This window comes from Panthera onca, chromosome C1 (genome assembly GCF_046562875.1).
Source record: "Panthera onca isolate mPanOnc1 chromosome C1, mPanOnc1 haplotype 2, whole genome shotgun sequence".
Taxonomy (NCBI): Eukaryota; Metazoa; Chordata; class Mammalia; order Carnivora; family Felidae; genus Panthera; species Panthera onca.
In genome coordinates, this window is record NC_138346.1 from 196,212,898 (window position 1) to 196,228,646 (window position 15,749).

Below are 15,749 nucleotides of genomic sequence, written 5' to 3' on the forward strand. Positions count from 1 at the left end.
GAGACAGGTCATGTTACCTTTCTAAGCCTCATTTCTCCTCATCTGCAATAGGGACATAACTTCTCTGCCTACTAACCTCAAAGGTCTTTGTAAAGAAACACTAAAGCACTGTACAAGGGTTGTGTGAGTATCTGCCAGACGCTTAGTATACCTGGAATTGTGAGGAGGTGCTGGGAGACCCCTGCTGGAGAAAACAACTCAAGAGAGTCCTGGCCTGAAGTCAGAAATGGGCTCAGACTTCCACTTTTAACATTTGGTGTGGCTGTGTGACTTTGGGTGAGTGACCTAGCCTCTCTGAGCCTCCACTTTCCCTTCTATCAAGTGGGGTTAACAGTACTGACATCTCAAGGTTACCCCGAGAATCATGTCCAGCAGAAAAGTGTTAGGCACGTGGTAAGCGCTCGGTAACTATTTGCTGAGTCTGAATCCTTCTGAGAGGAGCCAAATTCAGCCCCTCTCCCTCCGCAGGGTGGGAAAAGTGCACGGTGTCTCCGCACAGAATTCAGGTAGTGGAGATGCTCCCGCGGGGCCACTGGGCTCCAGTGCCTCCCCACTCCCCCGCCCTCCCAGCCGTTGCCATGACCACCGGTTCAGGCCCGGAGCAGCACCTAGGCGTGTTCGCCCCAATCCCCGCCTTCCAGAGTGACCATTGGCTGGAACGGGCACGTGACGCGCGCTGGTATGCTAATATATGGTAATCGCCCCCCACGCCCCTCCTCCCCGGGCTGTGTCCGAGTAGCCAGCAGGGTGCGCGGCGCCGAGCCGAGGGGGCGGGCTGAGGGGCGGCCCCCGGGAGAGAGCGGCCAGGTGGAGGAGGAGCGCGAACGCGACCGCAGGTAACGGGCGGGCGCGTGCGCGCTGGGGCCGGCTCGCGGCGGACGGGCAGCGCGCGGGGCACTCGGGCCGCCGCGCTGCCGGCTTAACCCTTTGGGCACCCAGCTGTCACGGCCGGGCCGGGGCGCGGCGGCCGGGTCGGGCCGCGCGGGGCGGGGCACTGCCGTGGGCACCGCAGGCAGGCGGCGGGCGGGCGGGCGGCCTGACCCGGGATCCGCGGCGCGGGGCCCGCGTGGGCACCCAGCAGTCCGGCCGGCGGAGCGACCGGCCGCGGCGCGCGGGGTGCGGGGACCCAGCGGCGACCAGGGCTGCGGAGCAGCTGCGGGGCCGGCACTTGCGGCAGGCTGCGGGGGGACCGGCTGGAGCACCGGCGCGCGCGCGCGGCTTCTCCGGGGCTGAGCCCCTTCCGCGCAGAGGCCCGCGCAGAGGCAGCCCGTGGCCTGGCGCGGCCTGCGTCCCCTGAGCTCGTCCCACAGAGTGTGAGGAGACCCTGGGGTCCGGCCTGACCTCGGCGTCCCCCACACAGCCGGGCCTGACAGCCCAGCCGCCGGCACTTTTGACCCTGAGTCACGCTGGGACCCCTTGTGGGACGAAGGCGAGATTGGTGCTTAGGGGGCACCGGCGGAGGGAACTGGGGACTGTCGGTGCTGGGAGGAGAGGACAATCCCCTAAAGAAAAAGCAGGCCCCAAGATTTGCCAGGTTTGAGAAGGAGGGATGCCCAGGAAAGGCACTGGCCCCTTGTTTTCTGTGCTGGGTGATGACCTGACACTCATGGGCAAAGGTCACTGCCGGACACCTGGATCGGGTCTGTCATGTCCAGAGGAAGCGGCTGTTTTGCGTGAGTTTCTAACAAATTTCTTATAAGGCAAGGTTTAAATTCATCTTTCTTCCTCACCCTTCTAGGTCTGCTACAGAAGTGTGTTCTTTTAATTATCCACCCCCCCCCTCCCCCAACCACCACCAGTTCGCTAAGATCTGTGGCAGCTTTAGGCTCACGGTGTCGTTTAGCTTGCACTACAACAGAAATGGTAGGATGGACCATGTGCCACTAATGTTAAGCTTGCCCTGGGAGCTTCATGGAAGTGTGTGGGTGTGGGTGTGTGTGGTGTGGTGGTGGGAGGGGGGGAATGTTGCTATCATCAATGGGGATGAAAAACTGGCTAATGTGCCAGATATATCAATAGAATTTCCTTTATGAGTCTAAAGTCGTTTCTTCCAAATCGGGGAAAAAAACGGGGCTACACATGAAAAGTACTAGGAACCAATTTGATTTTTGCAAGTGCAAATTGTACTTTCATATTGTTCTTGATGTCTTTCATCACAGAACAACAAACACTTGCTATATGCCAGGCACTCTGCTGTGCCTTGTGCTATGTCTTGGGGATGCAGAGATGAATAAGATAATTAGTCCTTGTCCTCAAAGAAGTAGTGGGAGAGACAAAATTGCCAGTAAAAGTGATCGCATAATAGATGTGTATATAAAGAGCTGTGGAAACACAAAGGAGAAAACAATTAGCTGTCTGAGAGGGTCAGAGAAGGCTTTCCAGAAAAGAACATGTTTAAGCAAGATCTTGAAGGATGAATAGGAGTTTGCCTTGCAGAGAAGATTGAGAAGGACAGGAAGGGCAGCCAAAAAAGAGGAAACAGAAGAGTGTGGTATCTCTAGGTGATTGCTTTATATTGCGGCCATGGCCTTTTCCCTTTCTCAATGAAGTAACTTCCCAAAAGTAATCTAGAATTTCTAATTGCCACTATAATTTTCCTTCTTATTGTTCTTCCTCTTATTTTCCTTCGTATTGTTCTTCCTCCCCACTTTTTCCCCTCATCAGTTTTTCTGAGCCTCATTCCATACAGCAAGAGGAAAATACAGGCCATAACCAGGGAAGCAATGCTGAATGTCAAATCTGTGAGGTCAGATTTCTGAGACCTGAGGAAGTGAGTAATAAGGTCACAAGCTGGGAGGATCTGGAGCAAGAGAGGATCTGGCCTGTGATATGGGTCAGGACAGGCAGTTCAGGACTGAGACCATGAATCATGCAGGAGTGACAGAGTCCTCTGTTACACGGTGCCAGCTGCAGAGGACAGGGTTAGATCTGACAGCTTCAAGCAACTATTCAGAAAAGGACAGTGCCGTCTCCTCAATAGAATATTTCCAGCATTTCCTTCTTTCTGTTCTCCCTCCCTCCTTACTGTTACCCTCTTTTGATCCCATTTTCCATCCATGATGCACTTTTATTGGGCCTCTTTTACTGAGGGCTTAGCTACCAAAGCAGAGAAATCCTGTTCTGCTGCCTTAGCATCCACCTCCAGAACTATAAATAGTCCATTTTACCTCATAAGCCATCAACTAGCCAGCCTATTTTTACTTCCTAATCATTTGGAAATAGCGATGATGGGCCTAGCGGTGGTACAGTGGGCATCCCCAAAGCTCACCTAATGTTCGAATCAGATAAAGGCCTTTTAGCCTTGTTTAAACCAACATTTATTTTTAGAATGAATAGTGGTGAATTTTTGGCAAATCCCCGGTCTTGAACTGTATTACAGAGGAAGCGATGTAAAGAGGTGATGTGCTTAATGTGGACTGCTAAGATGGACAATTCTGTAAGTGCTAGAGAGTCACGGGTGCTATTTAAGTAATTTTCTCGATCACCATGTTTACTGAGCACCTGCTTGTGTGCAAATTCTGTGCTGTATTTGTGGTTTGGAAAACACAGGAAAATGAGAGAGGTGGTGTAGTCTGGGAATTATTCTCTGCTAAACAAGGTTTTGGATCCCAGTTCCACCAGTTACTTGCTATGTGACTTGGACAAGTTAGTTGACTTTGTTTCTTCATCTGTATTAATGCCACCCACCTCATGGAGTTGTGAGGATTAATGTCAAGCAGCCATTCAGTAAGTTTTCAAAGTGATGAAACATGCGGTATTATAGAAGCTGAAGAAAGAGAAAGATCATTATGGACTATGATTCCCAAGGAAGGCGTTTTTCAGAGGCATAGTGAATTTTGTTCTATAGAGAGAAGGAGGGTGGAAGGAATTTCCAGATGGGAGAAATCATGTTTATAAAACACAGGACTGGAGTATGGTAGAAAGTTTTCAGGGACCAATCTGGCAAGATCAAAAGGTTTAAGTAGAGAAGTTCTAAGACTAGAAGTGTTGGCTGCAGCCAGATTTTAACAGGCATTGAATACTGAACTAAGGAGTTAGAACTTTATCCTGTATGATGGAAAGTCTGAAGATGTTTGGTTAGGGAAATGTGGGGTCATGAGAGTCTTTTTAAGAAGAGTCTCAACAACAGTGTGAAGAATAAACTTTAGTAGGGATGGGGTGCCTGGATGGCTCAATCGGTTAAGCGTCCGACTTCGACTCAGTTGGTGATCTCATGGTTCGTGAGTTCAAGCCCCGCGTTGGGCTCCATGCTGACAGCTCAGAGCCTGGAGCCTGCTTTGGATTCTCTGTCTTCTTCTCTCTCTGCCCCTTCCCACTCATGCTCTGTCTCTCAATAAATAAACACTAAAAAAGTGTTTTTTTTTTAACTTTAGTAGGGATAGAAAGAGAACTGCACAACCAGCTAGTACATTATTTAAGTAGTCTAGGTGTGAGGGGGTAAGGAATTGAATTAGGGTGGTGGAGTGAAAATAAAAAGATGGGTTCAATAAGTATCATAAAGGAAACATGAACAGGACTTTATGACTGACTAGATACAGAGGTCAAGAAACAAGGAAAAATCAGATCTAGCCTTGAAGATGGTTGACAAGATTAACAGAGATAAGACAAAAAGGAAAACCAGTTTGGGGAGAAGAGGAAATGCTAGGTGCTAGATACCTTTTTTAAAAATGTTTATTTATTTATTTTGAGAGAGAGAGAGAGAGAGAGCAGGGAGGGGTAGAGTGGGGAGGAGCAGAGAGAGAGAGGGAGAGAGAATCCCAAGCAGCCTCCACACTGTCAGTGCAGAGCCAACTTGGGGCTTGATCTCACAAACCATGAGATCATGACCTGAGCCCAAATCAAGAGTCAGACGCTTAACTGACTAAGCCACCCAGGGAGTCCACTAGGTGCAAAATATCTTGAGGTGATACTGGAACTTACAAGTGGACATGTCCCATAAGTATTTGGAAGTGAGAGACTTATGCTCAAAACAGAGAAGTCAAGGAGTATTGTGTATAGAAGATGATAACTGAAGCCATGTGATTAACTTGGCCCACCAGTGGTAGCAGCATAGAAACAGAAGTATGGAGGACCAAGGACTAAAGCTTGAAGATTGCCCACATTTAGGGAAGTAGGAAGAAGAAATGTAGTCAGTATGGTAGGAAAAAAAGCAATATCAGAGAAGCCAAGGAACCATCTTATTTATTCATCCAACAAATGCGTTCCCTTTGTGTACCTGAGAGATGCGAGACTGAGTAGACATTCTGTTGGCCATGAGGGCGCATATCACCAAAGTCAGAAGAGAGGGTTTCAAGCTGGAGGAATTGGTCACCAGTATGAAATTGTACAGAGAAAGTGGGAAATGCCCATTTCATTTAGTAAACAGGGGGTCATTAGTAACTTTTTGAGAACAATAGCTTTAGTTCTCGCCCATGGCTGGTGTTCACCCATGGGCGTGGCCACAGGGATATTAAACACCAGAGTGAAAAAGATGTGCCATGAGATGTGGTTAGGAAATGGGGACCGCTCGCAGATTACCCTTTGTATGCTTTGTAAAAAATGGGAAAAGAGAAGTAGGAAAGCGGTTAGAGAAGGCAGAAGAGCCAAGCAAAAGATTTGATCTTCCTTGTCTGCTTCATTATTTTAGTTTTCTTAAAACCTCAGTCTCATGCTTTCATGTCCTTTATAGCAGTTCAGTAATTCATTTCCTAAACTTACTGCTCTGACAGTTACCTGCATATTTCATTGAACAATAATAGATCAGCTACCACTTATTGAGTGCTTACTATGTGCTAAACACTTTGTATACGTTCTATTCATTATCCCACTTAATCTTCACAATACTGGATTACAACCATACAATCTCTCGGAAACATGGAGAGGCTAAATAAATTGCCTAAGATCACACAGGGGATCTGGGATTTGGACCCAACTCGGACTCTAAAGCTCTTCTAAAGGACCATGCTGTAATAGTCCCTGAAGGCAGGGCCAGCTTCATGAGTGTGCAGCCTATGCAACCTCTCGGGGCCCTGCATTTAGAAGGGCATTCTCCTCCCTGCATCTCCTCATTTGGTTTAATGCTCTGTTGTTGTTACCTTGAAATTCTTAATATTTTTTTTTAAGTTTATTTATTTATATTTGAGAGAGAGAGGAAGAGGGAGGGACAGAGAGAGAGGAAGAGAGAGGATCCCAAGCAGGCTCTGCCCTGTCAGCACAGAGCTCAATATGGGGCTCAAACTCGTGAACCATGAGATCATGACCTGAGCCAAAATCAAGAGTTGGACGCTTAATCAACTGAGCTACCCAGGTGCCCCTTAATAATTTTTAATGAAAGCCCTGCTTTTTCATTTTGCACTGGGCCGCACAAATCAGGCAGCGAGTTCTGCCTGCAGGTATTGATACTTTGCCTAAAGCAGGAAAAGCATGTTGTGCTGAATCCCTTGTTTTGCTTGTGTAGTGTATCTAAGTCCTTGTTGTGTCATGGTGCACGGTCACATTTTCCTGTGGGCTTCTCACTTTAGATTCCTGATGGAAAAGGCAAAGGGGGGATATTTTGAAGTTCAAGTAGATAGCCAGTAGGAAAATAGAGAATAAAGAGGCAAGGAACTATTTACCCGGAATGGCTCCTGGAAACTCATCCATCGAGTCTTGAGAGTATTATTAGGTAGAGTTATAGTCCTGCTGCTGTCTTTACTCCCAATTTAAATAAGAAATGAGTTCATTTCTATTCCTTTTGTAGTCAAATAGTCCCATTTGCTTGTAGGAAGCTATGGCGACCGTTTTTAACCTACTGAAACAGAAATTGGGGTTGAACAGGTATAATACAACTTGTCTGCCCTGATCTGATGTCTTTTTAGCCAGGCTGATGCCTCCCCTGCACCCCCATACCAGGGACTACCCAGAAGCTGTGAACCACGCAGCCCCATTTACCTCATGTGTCTTGAATGTCCATGTTCCACCCTAATCTTCGTCGCCTGCTCTATTCCTTTATCTACCCGTATGAATCATGGAAGCCAGGAAAACTTAATCTTGGATATTATCTCTTATTTTTGGCTTTACAGTCATTACTTGGCACTGACACCAAATGAAGTTTTTCTGGTCCTCACGATTATTGCTCTCTCAAAAAACAACTTTTCCTTACCCTCTTGCTCCTCCCACTCCCGGTCCCTCTGTGTAATCATTTGACCAGTACTGACCAAGTCCTTATAGCACTTGATGCTAGCTGACCACCTGACCAGGTCCCAGCACCAGCCAGCTTAGATCCTTCTGTGGAGGATATCAGACAAGACTGTGATTGTGTTGCTTCCTCCCATTACCTGTGTCATTCCCGTTCAGAGTGCCTGTTCTCACTTTCTTTTTTGTTTTTTAATTTTATTTTTTATTTTTAAATTTTACATCCAAATTAGTTAGCATATAGTGCAACAATGATTTCAGGAGTAGATTCCTTAGTTCCCTTTACTCATTTAGCCCATCCCCCCTCCCACAACCCCTCCAGTAACCCTCAGTTTGTTCTCCATATTTATGAGTCTCTTCTGTTTGGTCCCCCTCCCTGTTTTTAGATTATTTTTGTTTCCCTTCCCTTATGTTCATCTGTTTTGTCTCTTAAAGTCCTCATATGAGTGAAGTCATATGATTTTTGTCTTTCTCTGACTAATTTCACTTAGCATAATACCCTCCAGTTCCATGCACATAGTTGAAAATGGCAACATTTCATTCTTTTTGATTGCCTAGTAATACTCCGTTGTATATGTACACCACATCTTCTTTATCCATTCATCCATCGAGGGACATTTGGGCTCTTTCCATACTTTGGCTATTGTTGATAGTGCTACTATAAACATGGGGGTGCATATGTCCCTTCGAAACAGCACACCTTTATCCCTTAGATAAATGCCTAGTAGTGCAATTGCTGGGTCGTAGGATAGTTCTATTTTTAATTTTTTGAGGAATCTCCATACTGTTTTCCAGAGTGGCTGTACTCCTGTTCTCACTTTCTACTCCCAACATGGACCAGGTGAGCCTAAGAAAAACTCTTTATAGTTTTAAAGAGATTTAGAGTATAACCCTATGGCATATGTCACGAAACAAAGTTTCAATGGCCAGGTGTTCTCCATGGTCTCCTACTTGTGCTGGTGGTATAGTCTCCATAAGGTCCTGTAGTAGTCATCTGCTGCTGTGTAACAAATTACCACCAAATTTATCAGCTGAAAGCAACAAACATCTCTATCTTTTAAGAGTCAGTTCAAGCATTGTATCTCAGAAGCATTTCCCAACTTGCTTTTAACGAATTAGTATCCTTACTCTCTGGTCTTCCTTTGTACTTTAACATGTCCTTATAGCACTTACCACAGTGTTGTAATTGCTAGGCACCAGGTCTTTTTCATATCCGTAGCTGCAATTCCTCAAACCATTCCTTGAACATAGCTGATGCTCAATAAATAGTTGTTGAATATGCTTAAAAATAGCTTATACCTTTATATACTTTCTACTCTAGAAAACTTATATATACTACCAAGTATTTAGCCTTATGCCCTATGATAAATATACCCTTCTTCATCTCCCTGTCTAAAGGCTCAAGTGTCACGTTGTTGAAGATGTAAAGAAACCATTGTATATGTCAAAGACTTGTTGACACACCAACTCACCTATTCCAGGGAGGACTTGTTGAACTTGTCTGGGTTAAGTCCCTGTTCCGTCCATACTCTGAAACCAGTTCTGACCTTTGTAGGAAATTGTATAACAAGCCCCTAGCCCAAAGATACTTGGCTCAATAACAAAGCCAGCATTGGTTCACTATTTAAATATTTGACTATAAACTTTATGAAGGCAGGACCTGGGTCTGGCTTATTCACTGCTGTATTCCCAGCACCAAGTACTATTTGATGCTTAATAAATACATGGGTGATGAATTAGTGGCACTCCATTCTTGAGTCGCATGTTCCATAACTGTTATCCAGGTCCCGAAGTCTGATCACCCAGAATCTTAGGCCTGAGTTCTTCATTTCATATGGCCCATTTTGTCTTGCTCCTTGACTCTTCTTTTCCAGCTCCTCATCATAGCTGATCTTTGTGAATTTGACCCCTTGCTTATTCTGAATTAAGGTTCCTCTTCCTGTCTTGATCTTTCTAATAATATTGGCCAGATGCCCTTAGGAGACTATTCTTTTCTCTACCTATAACCAGAAACTGTATGTGTTGAAAAGTATTGAACTGAAGAGAATTCCATTCAGATTTCAAAAGAGAGGAGACAGGCCCCTTAAGAAGTGAATTTTGGCCAGAAACCAAATTGTAAAATTTTGTGAGTCTGTTAAACTGATTAACTTGTAAACTTAAGCAATTCAATGCAAATTAATTTTTATACCAACCAGCAAATCCAAGGAGGGGAGGGAATTAAGTGAGTGTGTAAATATGGTTGCCAGGGAGACTTTTCCTGACAGAAGAGAGAACCTCACAGGAATGTATACAGGCCCAAGAAAGCAATGTAACCTGATCTTTCTCTGTTCTCTTTTTGATGGGGGAAGAAAACAATGTGGAAACCATGGGTACAGACAAGGGTGGCTTTAGGCTCTTCTAGAGACTGGAGGAGTAAGTTCTCCTTCTTGAAACAGGGCTGAGTAGTAGAGTTTTCCAGAGCAAAATGACTATTACAAGGCACCTATTCCTTCCGAGGAAACTTCTGGAAATGTAGAGCACTGAATCCATCTCTGAAATAGCATTCATTCATTCAACACATGTTTATTAAGTACTTTCTAAATGGCCCATTGCCCAGATGGGAATATGGTTATAAGGATTGATAATAGTTTGAAGGTACTGTATCATATCTAGTGGATGGTCTTAAATTTTTGTCTAAATAAATTTTTTGAAATAGAAGGTAATATATGGACCTAAATATTTAATGCTTTTTAAATTTTTTAAATGTTTATTCATTTTTTGAGAGAGAGAGAGACAGAGCGTGAGTTGAGGAGGTGGAGAGAGAGAGGGAGACACAGAATCTGAAGCAGGCTCCAGGCTTTGAGCTGTCAGCACAGAGCCCAACGTGGGGCTCGAACTCATGAACGTGAGATCGTGACCTGAGCCAAAGTCAGACAGTTGACTGACTGGGCCACCCAAGTGCCCCAATGCTTTTTTTTTTTTTTTTTTAAATAACATTCTTTTTTTTTTTTTTTTAAACATTTATTTATTTTTGAGACAGAGAGAGACAGAGCATGAACGGGGCAGGGGCAGAGAGAGAGGGAGACACAGAATCGGAAGCAGGCTCCAGGCTCTGAGCCATCAGCCCAGAGCCCGACACGGGGCTCGAACCCACCAACTGTGAGATCGTGACCTGAGCTGAAGTCGGACGCTTTAACCTACTGAGCCACCCAGGCGCCCCAAAAATAACATTCTTTTATGTTATGTCATGTTAGTCGGTTGAGTGTCCGACTCTTGATTTCTACTCAGGTGATGATGATCTCATGGTTCGTGAGATCGAGCTCCTCATAGGGTTCTGTGCTGACAGTGTGGAACCTGCTTGGGATTCTCTTTCTCCCTCTCTCTGTCCGCCCCCCCATCTCTCTGTCTCTCTCAAAATAAATAAATAAACTTAGAAAAAATAAAATTCTATCTGTAGTAAAAGCATGAGCACAAGTGTATTTTCTGCTATTTTTGTATTCTCAGGTCATTGCTCTTGAGAAAAACCTAACGTGAAAATTGATCCATAAAGCCACACCTCAAGGTGGATATTCATCTAGTGACAGTGTCATCTGAATTGTAGGTATAGTACCAGTTAAGGACAAATCCATCTCCTAGAGAGCTACAATCCAAAGAGACCCTAATATTTTAGCTACAAATGATGGGTGATTTGAGGTCTAAAATCTTGGCTGTAAAATGCATTTGGGTTGAAATGTGTAACACTGTCACATATCTGAGGCCTACCCTTCAGCGTCTCCCCATGTACTTTAATATGCTGGAGTTTTGTACTGTGTATGGTGCCTTTCAGTGGCCAGCAGAGAGGGAAGTAGAGGGTAATGGTTAACAGCATGGACACGAGAGCCAGACCGCTTGGGTCCCAGCTCTGCCTGTACCACTCGTTCACTGGAGCTTCACAGCTTTCTTCAAGTCCTTCCCCGCTCTGCTCCAGTCTCTTTGTGCACAGAGAGGATAATAATAGTACCTAGCTGGAAGAAGTATAGAATTAAACAGGTTAATACATGTGAGGTGTATAATAAGTACCATGTAAGTTGTACCTCTTATTACTTCCTGTGTCCTCCTAGAGAGTAGGGTTGATTCCATTTGAAGGAAGAGCCAGTTGAGATGTATAGAGGTAAAATTTCCCTAAAGTTGCACAGTAAGTTTGGGCTCAAGTTATTCTCTCTCTTTCTTTCTTTCTTTCTTTTTTTTTTTTTTTTTTTTTTTTTTGAGAAGGAGTTTGCTTTACTGGGGGGAGAGCACTGTACATGATCAACAGATGAAGGCAGCCCAGTGGGCATCCTGCACATCACACTCAAAAAGGTACACAGGAGGTTTTGCTAAGAAAGATCAACTGGAACATGGGTTCCTCTGGGTAACTTCCCCAAACTCATCCCTCCTAGGAGCTGGGACACTCCTGACCATTTCCTTGAAGGCAAATGTAGTCATTACAGATAGAGCCCCTCAGGGGTGCATTCTTGTTTTTTATAAAGAACATTTTCTTTAGATTTTTTGAAATCTTCATTTGTTGTTTTCATTCTATATTCTCTCAAGGCCATCAGACCAGCTTCTGTACAGATTGCCTTGATGTTGGTCCCAGAAAGGCCATCTTTAGCCATGATCAAGTCATCCAGGGCCGCATCATCGGCCAGCATCATCCTGCTTGTGTGGATCTGAAAGATGTGCTTCTTAGTCTTTTCAACAGGCAGGGGGAACTCAATTTTCCTGTCTATGTGGCCTGGTCTGACAAGTGCTGGATCCAAAGTTTCTATTCAGTTTGTGGCCATGACTTTCACAAGTGAAATCCATCCAACTGGTTCAACAGTTCCAACATTGTTCATTGAATTTCTCTCTCACCGCCACAATTTGAGGCATATCTTTTTGTTCCAGTGGCTTCAATTTCATCAGTAAACATGATGGATGGTGCATGTTCTTCCACAGCTCGAAACAATTCCCGAATGAGTTTGGGCTTCTCACCTAGGTACTTCTGAATCAGTTCAGAGCCAACCACTCTTAAGGAAGTGTCTGAGGCTTAGTTTGCTACTGCTTTGGCTAATAAGGTTTTACCTGTGCCAGGTGGACCATAGAGAATGACCCCCTTTGGGGGCTTTATACCCATCTCTTCATAATATTCAGGATGAGTAAGAGGAAGCTCCACAGGTTCCTTAATTTCCTGGATTTGGTTGTCCAGCCCCCCAATGTCAGCATAGGTTTCCTTGGGGTCCTTTTCTACCTTCATCACTGTGACCAAGGGATCCGTGTCATCCATGAGCATGCCTATGATGGCATGCACCTTGTGGTTGAGCAGGACTGAGCAGCCTGGCTCCAGCAGATCCTTGTCTACAAAGGAAAGAATGCTGACATTGTGTACTGTGGGCTCAGATTATTTTCATTCTTAATTTAGCCCTGAAGCTTTCCATTCTACTTAGTAAGAGAGACAGAAAATGAGAATTGGAGTAGGAGAGACGAACTTGGCTTTGGGAGCATTGTGAAATAGGGATTATTTCCCAAAAGATGCTGGCACTACAGCATACGAAAATGAAGTTGTCTTCTCAAAGGCAAAAGAGTGTAAGAAATGGTTGGGAACCATATAAGACAGGGGATGTCATACAGGGGCAGGCCTGTCGTATGTTGAGCCCCAAATTCTGTCTCTGATCATGATAACAAGGGACAGTTGGAGGGGGTACTGTAGCTGCCATCCATGATGGGATCTTCTGGTTATAGGGATGGACCCACCCATCCCTAACTGTCTTAGGGTCCTGCCTAAGGACACTAAGGCTAGTTCACTCAAGGATTTAAGCTCTATTTCTATTTTGGGTCTTTAAAATCTGTTCATTTATTCAACATTTTAAAAACTCTGTACCCCCATGCTAGTAGCTAGGGATGCAAAAATGACTAGAACCCAATCCTGGCACCCCAGAGGTTTATAAAGGAAGACAGATGTGGAAATGTTGATTATGGTATTGTACTTAGTGCCATTAATAGGAGTATGGGCAAGGTGTTTTGAGAGCTTAGAGGAGGGATCACTTAATTCTGCTTAGAAATGTCACCTTCTAGAGAAAGTGACATTTTAAATGACGACAGGAGCATAAGGAGTCCTCAGGTAGACAGTGTGGCTCAGACAGGAACACTATGTACCAAGGTGGGGTGTTTGTGTATGGGAGAGCAAGTATACTTGGAGAGTTCCAAACATTCTGACATGTTCAGAACAAAGCGTATGAGTAGGGTAGTGGCAGAAACAAGGCTGAAAAGTAGGTCAGCAGCAAATACAAAGGCTTGGCTGGCCAAGCTAAGGAATTTGGACTTACTGCGCAAGGCCCTGAAGAGCTATTGGAGCACAGGAGCAGTGATGGGGTCGGGCCTGCCTTTTGGGAAGATCAGAGCGGCAGTGTGGAGGGTGGTTTGGACTGAAGTGAGACCAGAGACAGAATCACAGGGTTAGAAGGGTGCCTCTAGTTCCACTTCTCATCTCCTGCCAGTATTTTTACTGTCGAATATATGTACTTGTTCCTTCAGCCCAGATTTATCAATGGCATGCCAGGTACAGGGCTAACTGCTGGAAATTCTAGAAGAAACCACACACAACCCTGCCTTGGAATTACTTACAGGGTCTTACTTGTCCTAAACAAAAGCTTGCTTGTGTTTTTAGTCCTCCTTGTCTACCTTATGCCTCACCTTGGTCCCAGGGCTGGTGTCCTGTATATGAAGATGAGCTGTATTGTGCTGGCCTTGTCTATGCTCATCATGATGTCCCTGTCCCCATTATAACTCCTCTCAACCTTCATCTCTCCTAAGCACAAAGCTCTCATCACTTAATGAATTCCTTTGGAGAATGAATCGATTACATCCCCTTTTTAGACTTCTGCTGTTTAAATTCTTAATTTACTCTCATTTCCCCAAACGTCAGGCACTCTACGTTAGTGCTCTTAGTCACATATTAAACATTTCAGGCCCTACTTCCTATCCTTTACTAGCTTACAAAGTCCTTACTCTCTTCATTCTTTTTTTCTTACCCCAAGGACACAGATACCAGAATTGCAGACTGCGTTACTTTCCATGTTTTTTCTTTTTTTCTTTTTCTTCTTATTTTATTTGAGAGGCAGGGTGTGTGTGTGACCAGGGAAGGGGCAGAGGGAGAAAGATTCTGTCTCTTTGAAAGAATCTTTTTTTTAAATTTTTTTTTCAACGTTTACTTATTTTTGAGACAGAGACAGAGTGTGAGCAGGGGAGGGGCAGAGAGAGAAGAAGACACAGAATCTGAAGCAGGCTCCAGGCTCTGAGCTGTCAGCACAGAGCCCTATGTAGGACCTGAACTCACGAACCATGAGATCATGTCTTGAGCTGAGGTCGGACACCCAACCGACTGAGCCACCCAGGCGCCCCCTCTTTGAAACAATCTTAAGCAGGCTTCACACTGAGCACAGAGCCCAACGCGGGGCTCAATCCCATGACCCTGGGATCATGACCTGGGCGAAAGCAAGAGTTGGACACTCAACTGACTGAGCCACCCAGATGTCCACCCCCCACCCCTCACTACCACGTGCTTTTTCTATGTGGCGTTAATGCCTTTCACCCATGAGATCACAGTCCCCAAAGGAAAAACTCCTCCCACTCTGAAAATCAGGAAATTGAAGATGAGAGGATATTTCCACTGCAATAGAATAACAGAATTTTGTTAGGAATAGTAGTATTTAGTCCATAATAATACATTGTGATTATGGTTTATTGAGCACTTATTACATATGCTAATTGCCATGCTAGAACTTTACATGAATTCTTATTTAAATCTTAAAGCAACTCTGCAGGGTAAGAACTCTTATGACGCCTATTTTACAGATGAAGAAACAGGCTCAAAGAGGTGCAATGATTTGTCCAAGGTCACATCATTAACACATAATAGCGTCAGATCCCGAACTTAGGCCTGATTCTAGAAGTGCATTTCTTCACTACTGTGGAGCACAGAGTAAAGGTGCAGGGTCTGAGTGGAGGTACCTTGGCCATCAAGAGTGAGCCAGTTGTCTTCAATGTTTAGCCATAACTGCAATCATCAAATCTAGTTCTTGGTTCTTTTTTTCTTTTGTAATTTTATTTTATTTTGGAGAGAGAGAGCATGCTCAATCAGCAGGAGAGGGGCTGAGGGTGGGAGAGAGAGAGAGAAAGGGGGGGAGAGAGAGAGAATCTTAAGCAGTCTCCACAATCAACATGGAGCCTGACATGGGGCTCGGTCCCACAACCCTGGGATCATGACCTGAGCCAAAAATCAAGAGTTGGTCACAGAAGACTGAGCCCCCCAGGCGCCCCTCTTGGTTCTTACTAATCATTTTAATAAGCTATTTTATTTGGATCATAATGGCACAGTAATTTTCTAGTAGCAGCCCCTCCCTCCAAAGTTGTGATGTTTGTCCTAATTTTATAGATTTGACTTTGTATGTTGGTCCTACAGAGATGTTATAGTTCATGACAGATGCTATGCTCATAGTTCTGAGACCTACTTCAGGTGAACAGACTGTGCCTTGGCATATGGCTGCATATTCTAACAGGTTTGTTGTAGAGACACCTAAATGTCCTTTTAAAAATGTTATATATGGGGCGCCTGGGTGGCT

General features: G+C 44.8%; 1 protein-coding gene and 1 pseudogene across 4 annotated transcripts in view; one reads left to right on the forward strand and one right to left on the reverse strand.

The window, feature by feature from the left end:
- Positions 1-728: 728 nt before the first annotated feature.
- Positions 729-15,749, forward strand: part of PHC2 (polyhomeotic homolog 2) — a 114,689-nt gene continuing 99,668 nt past the window's right edge. For 3 of the 4 annotated variants that reach the window (XM_060621985.3, XM_078452087.2, XM_078452088.2), the window contains exon 1: positions 729-836. The gene's annotated coding sequence lies outside the window, so the exon portion shown is untranslated. Of the gene's footprint in view, positions 837-1,069; positions 1,674-15,749 lie in introns of those variants that run through there. The other variant, XM_060621984.3, reaches the window with a different exon arrangement.
- Positions 11,595-13,931, reverse strand: LOC132670824 (26S proteasome regulatory subunit 4 pseudogene; annotated as a pseudogene).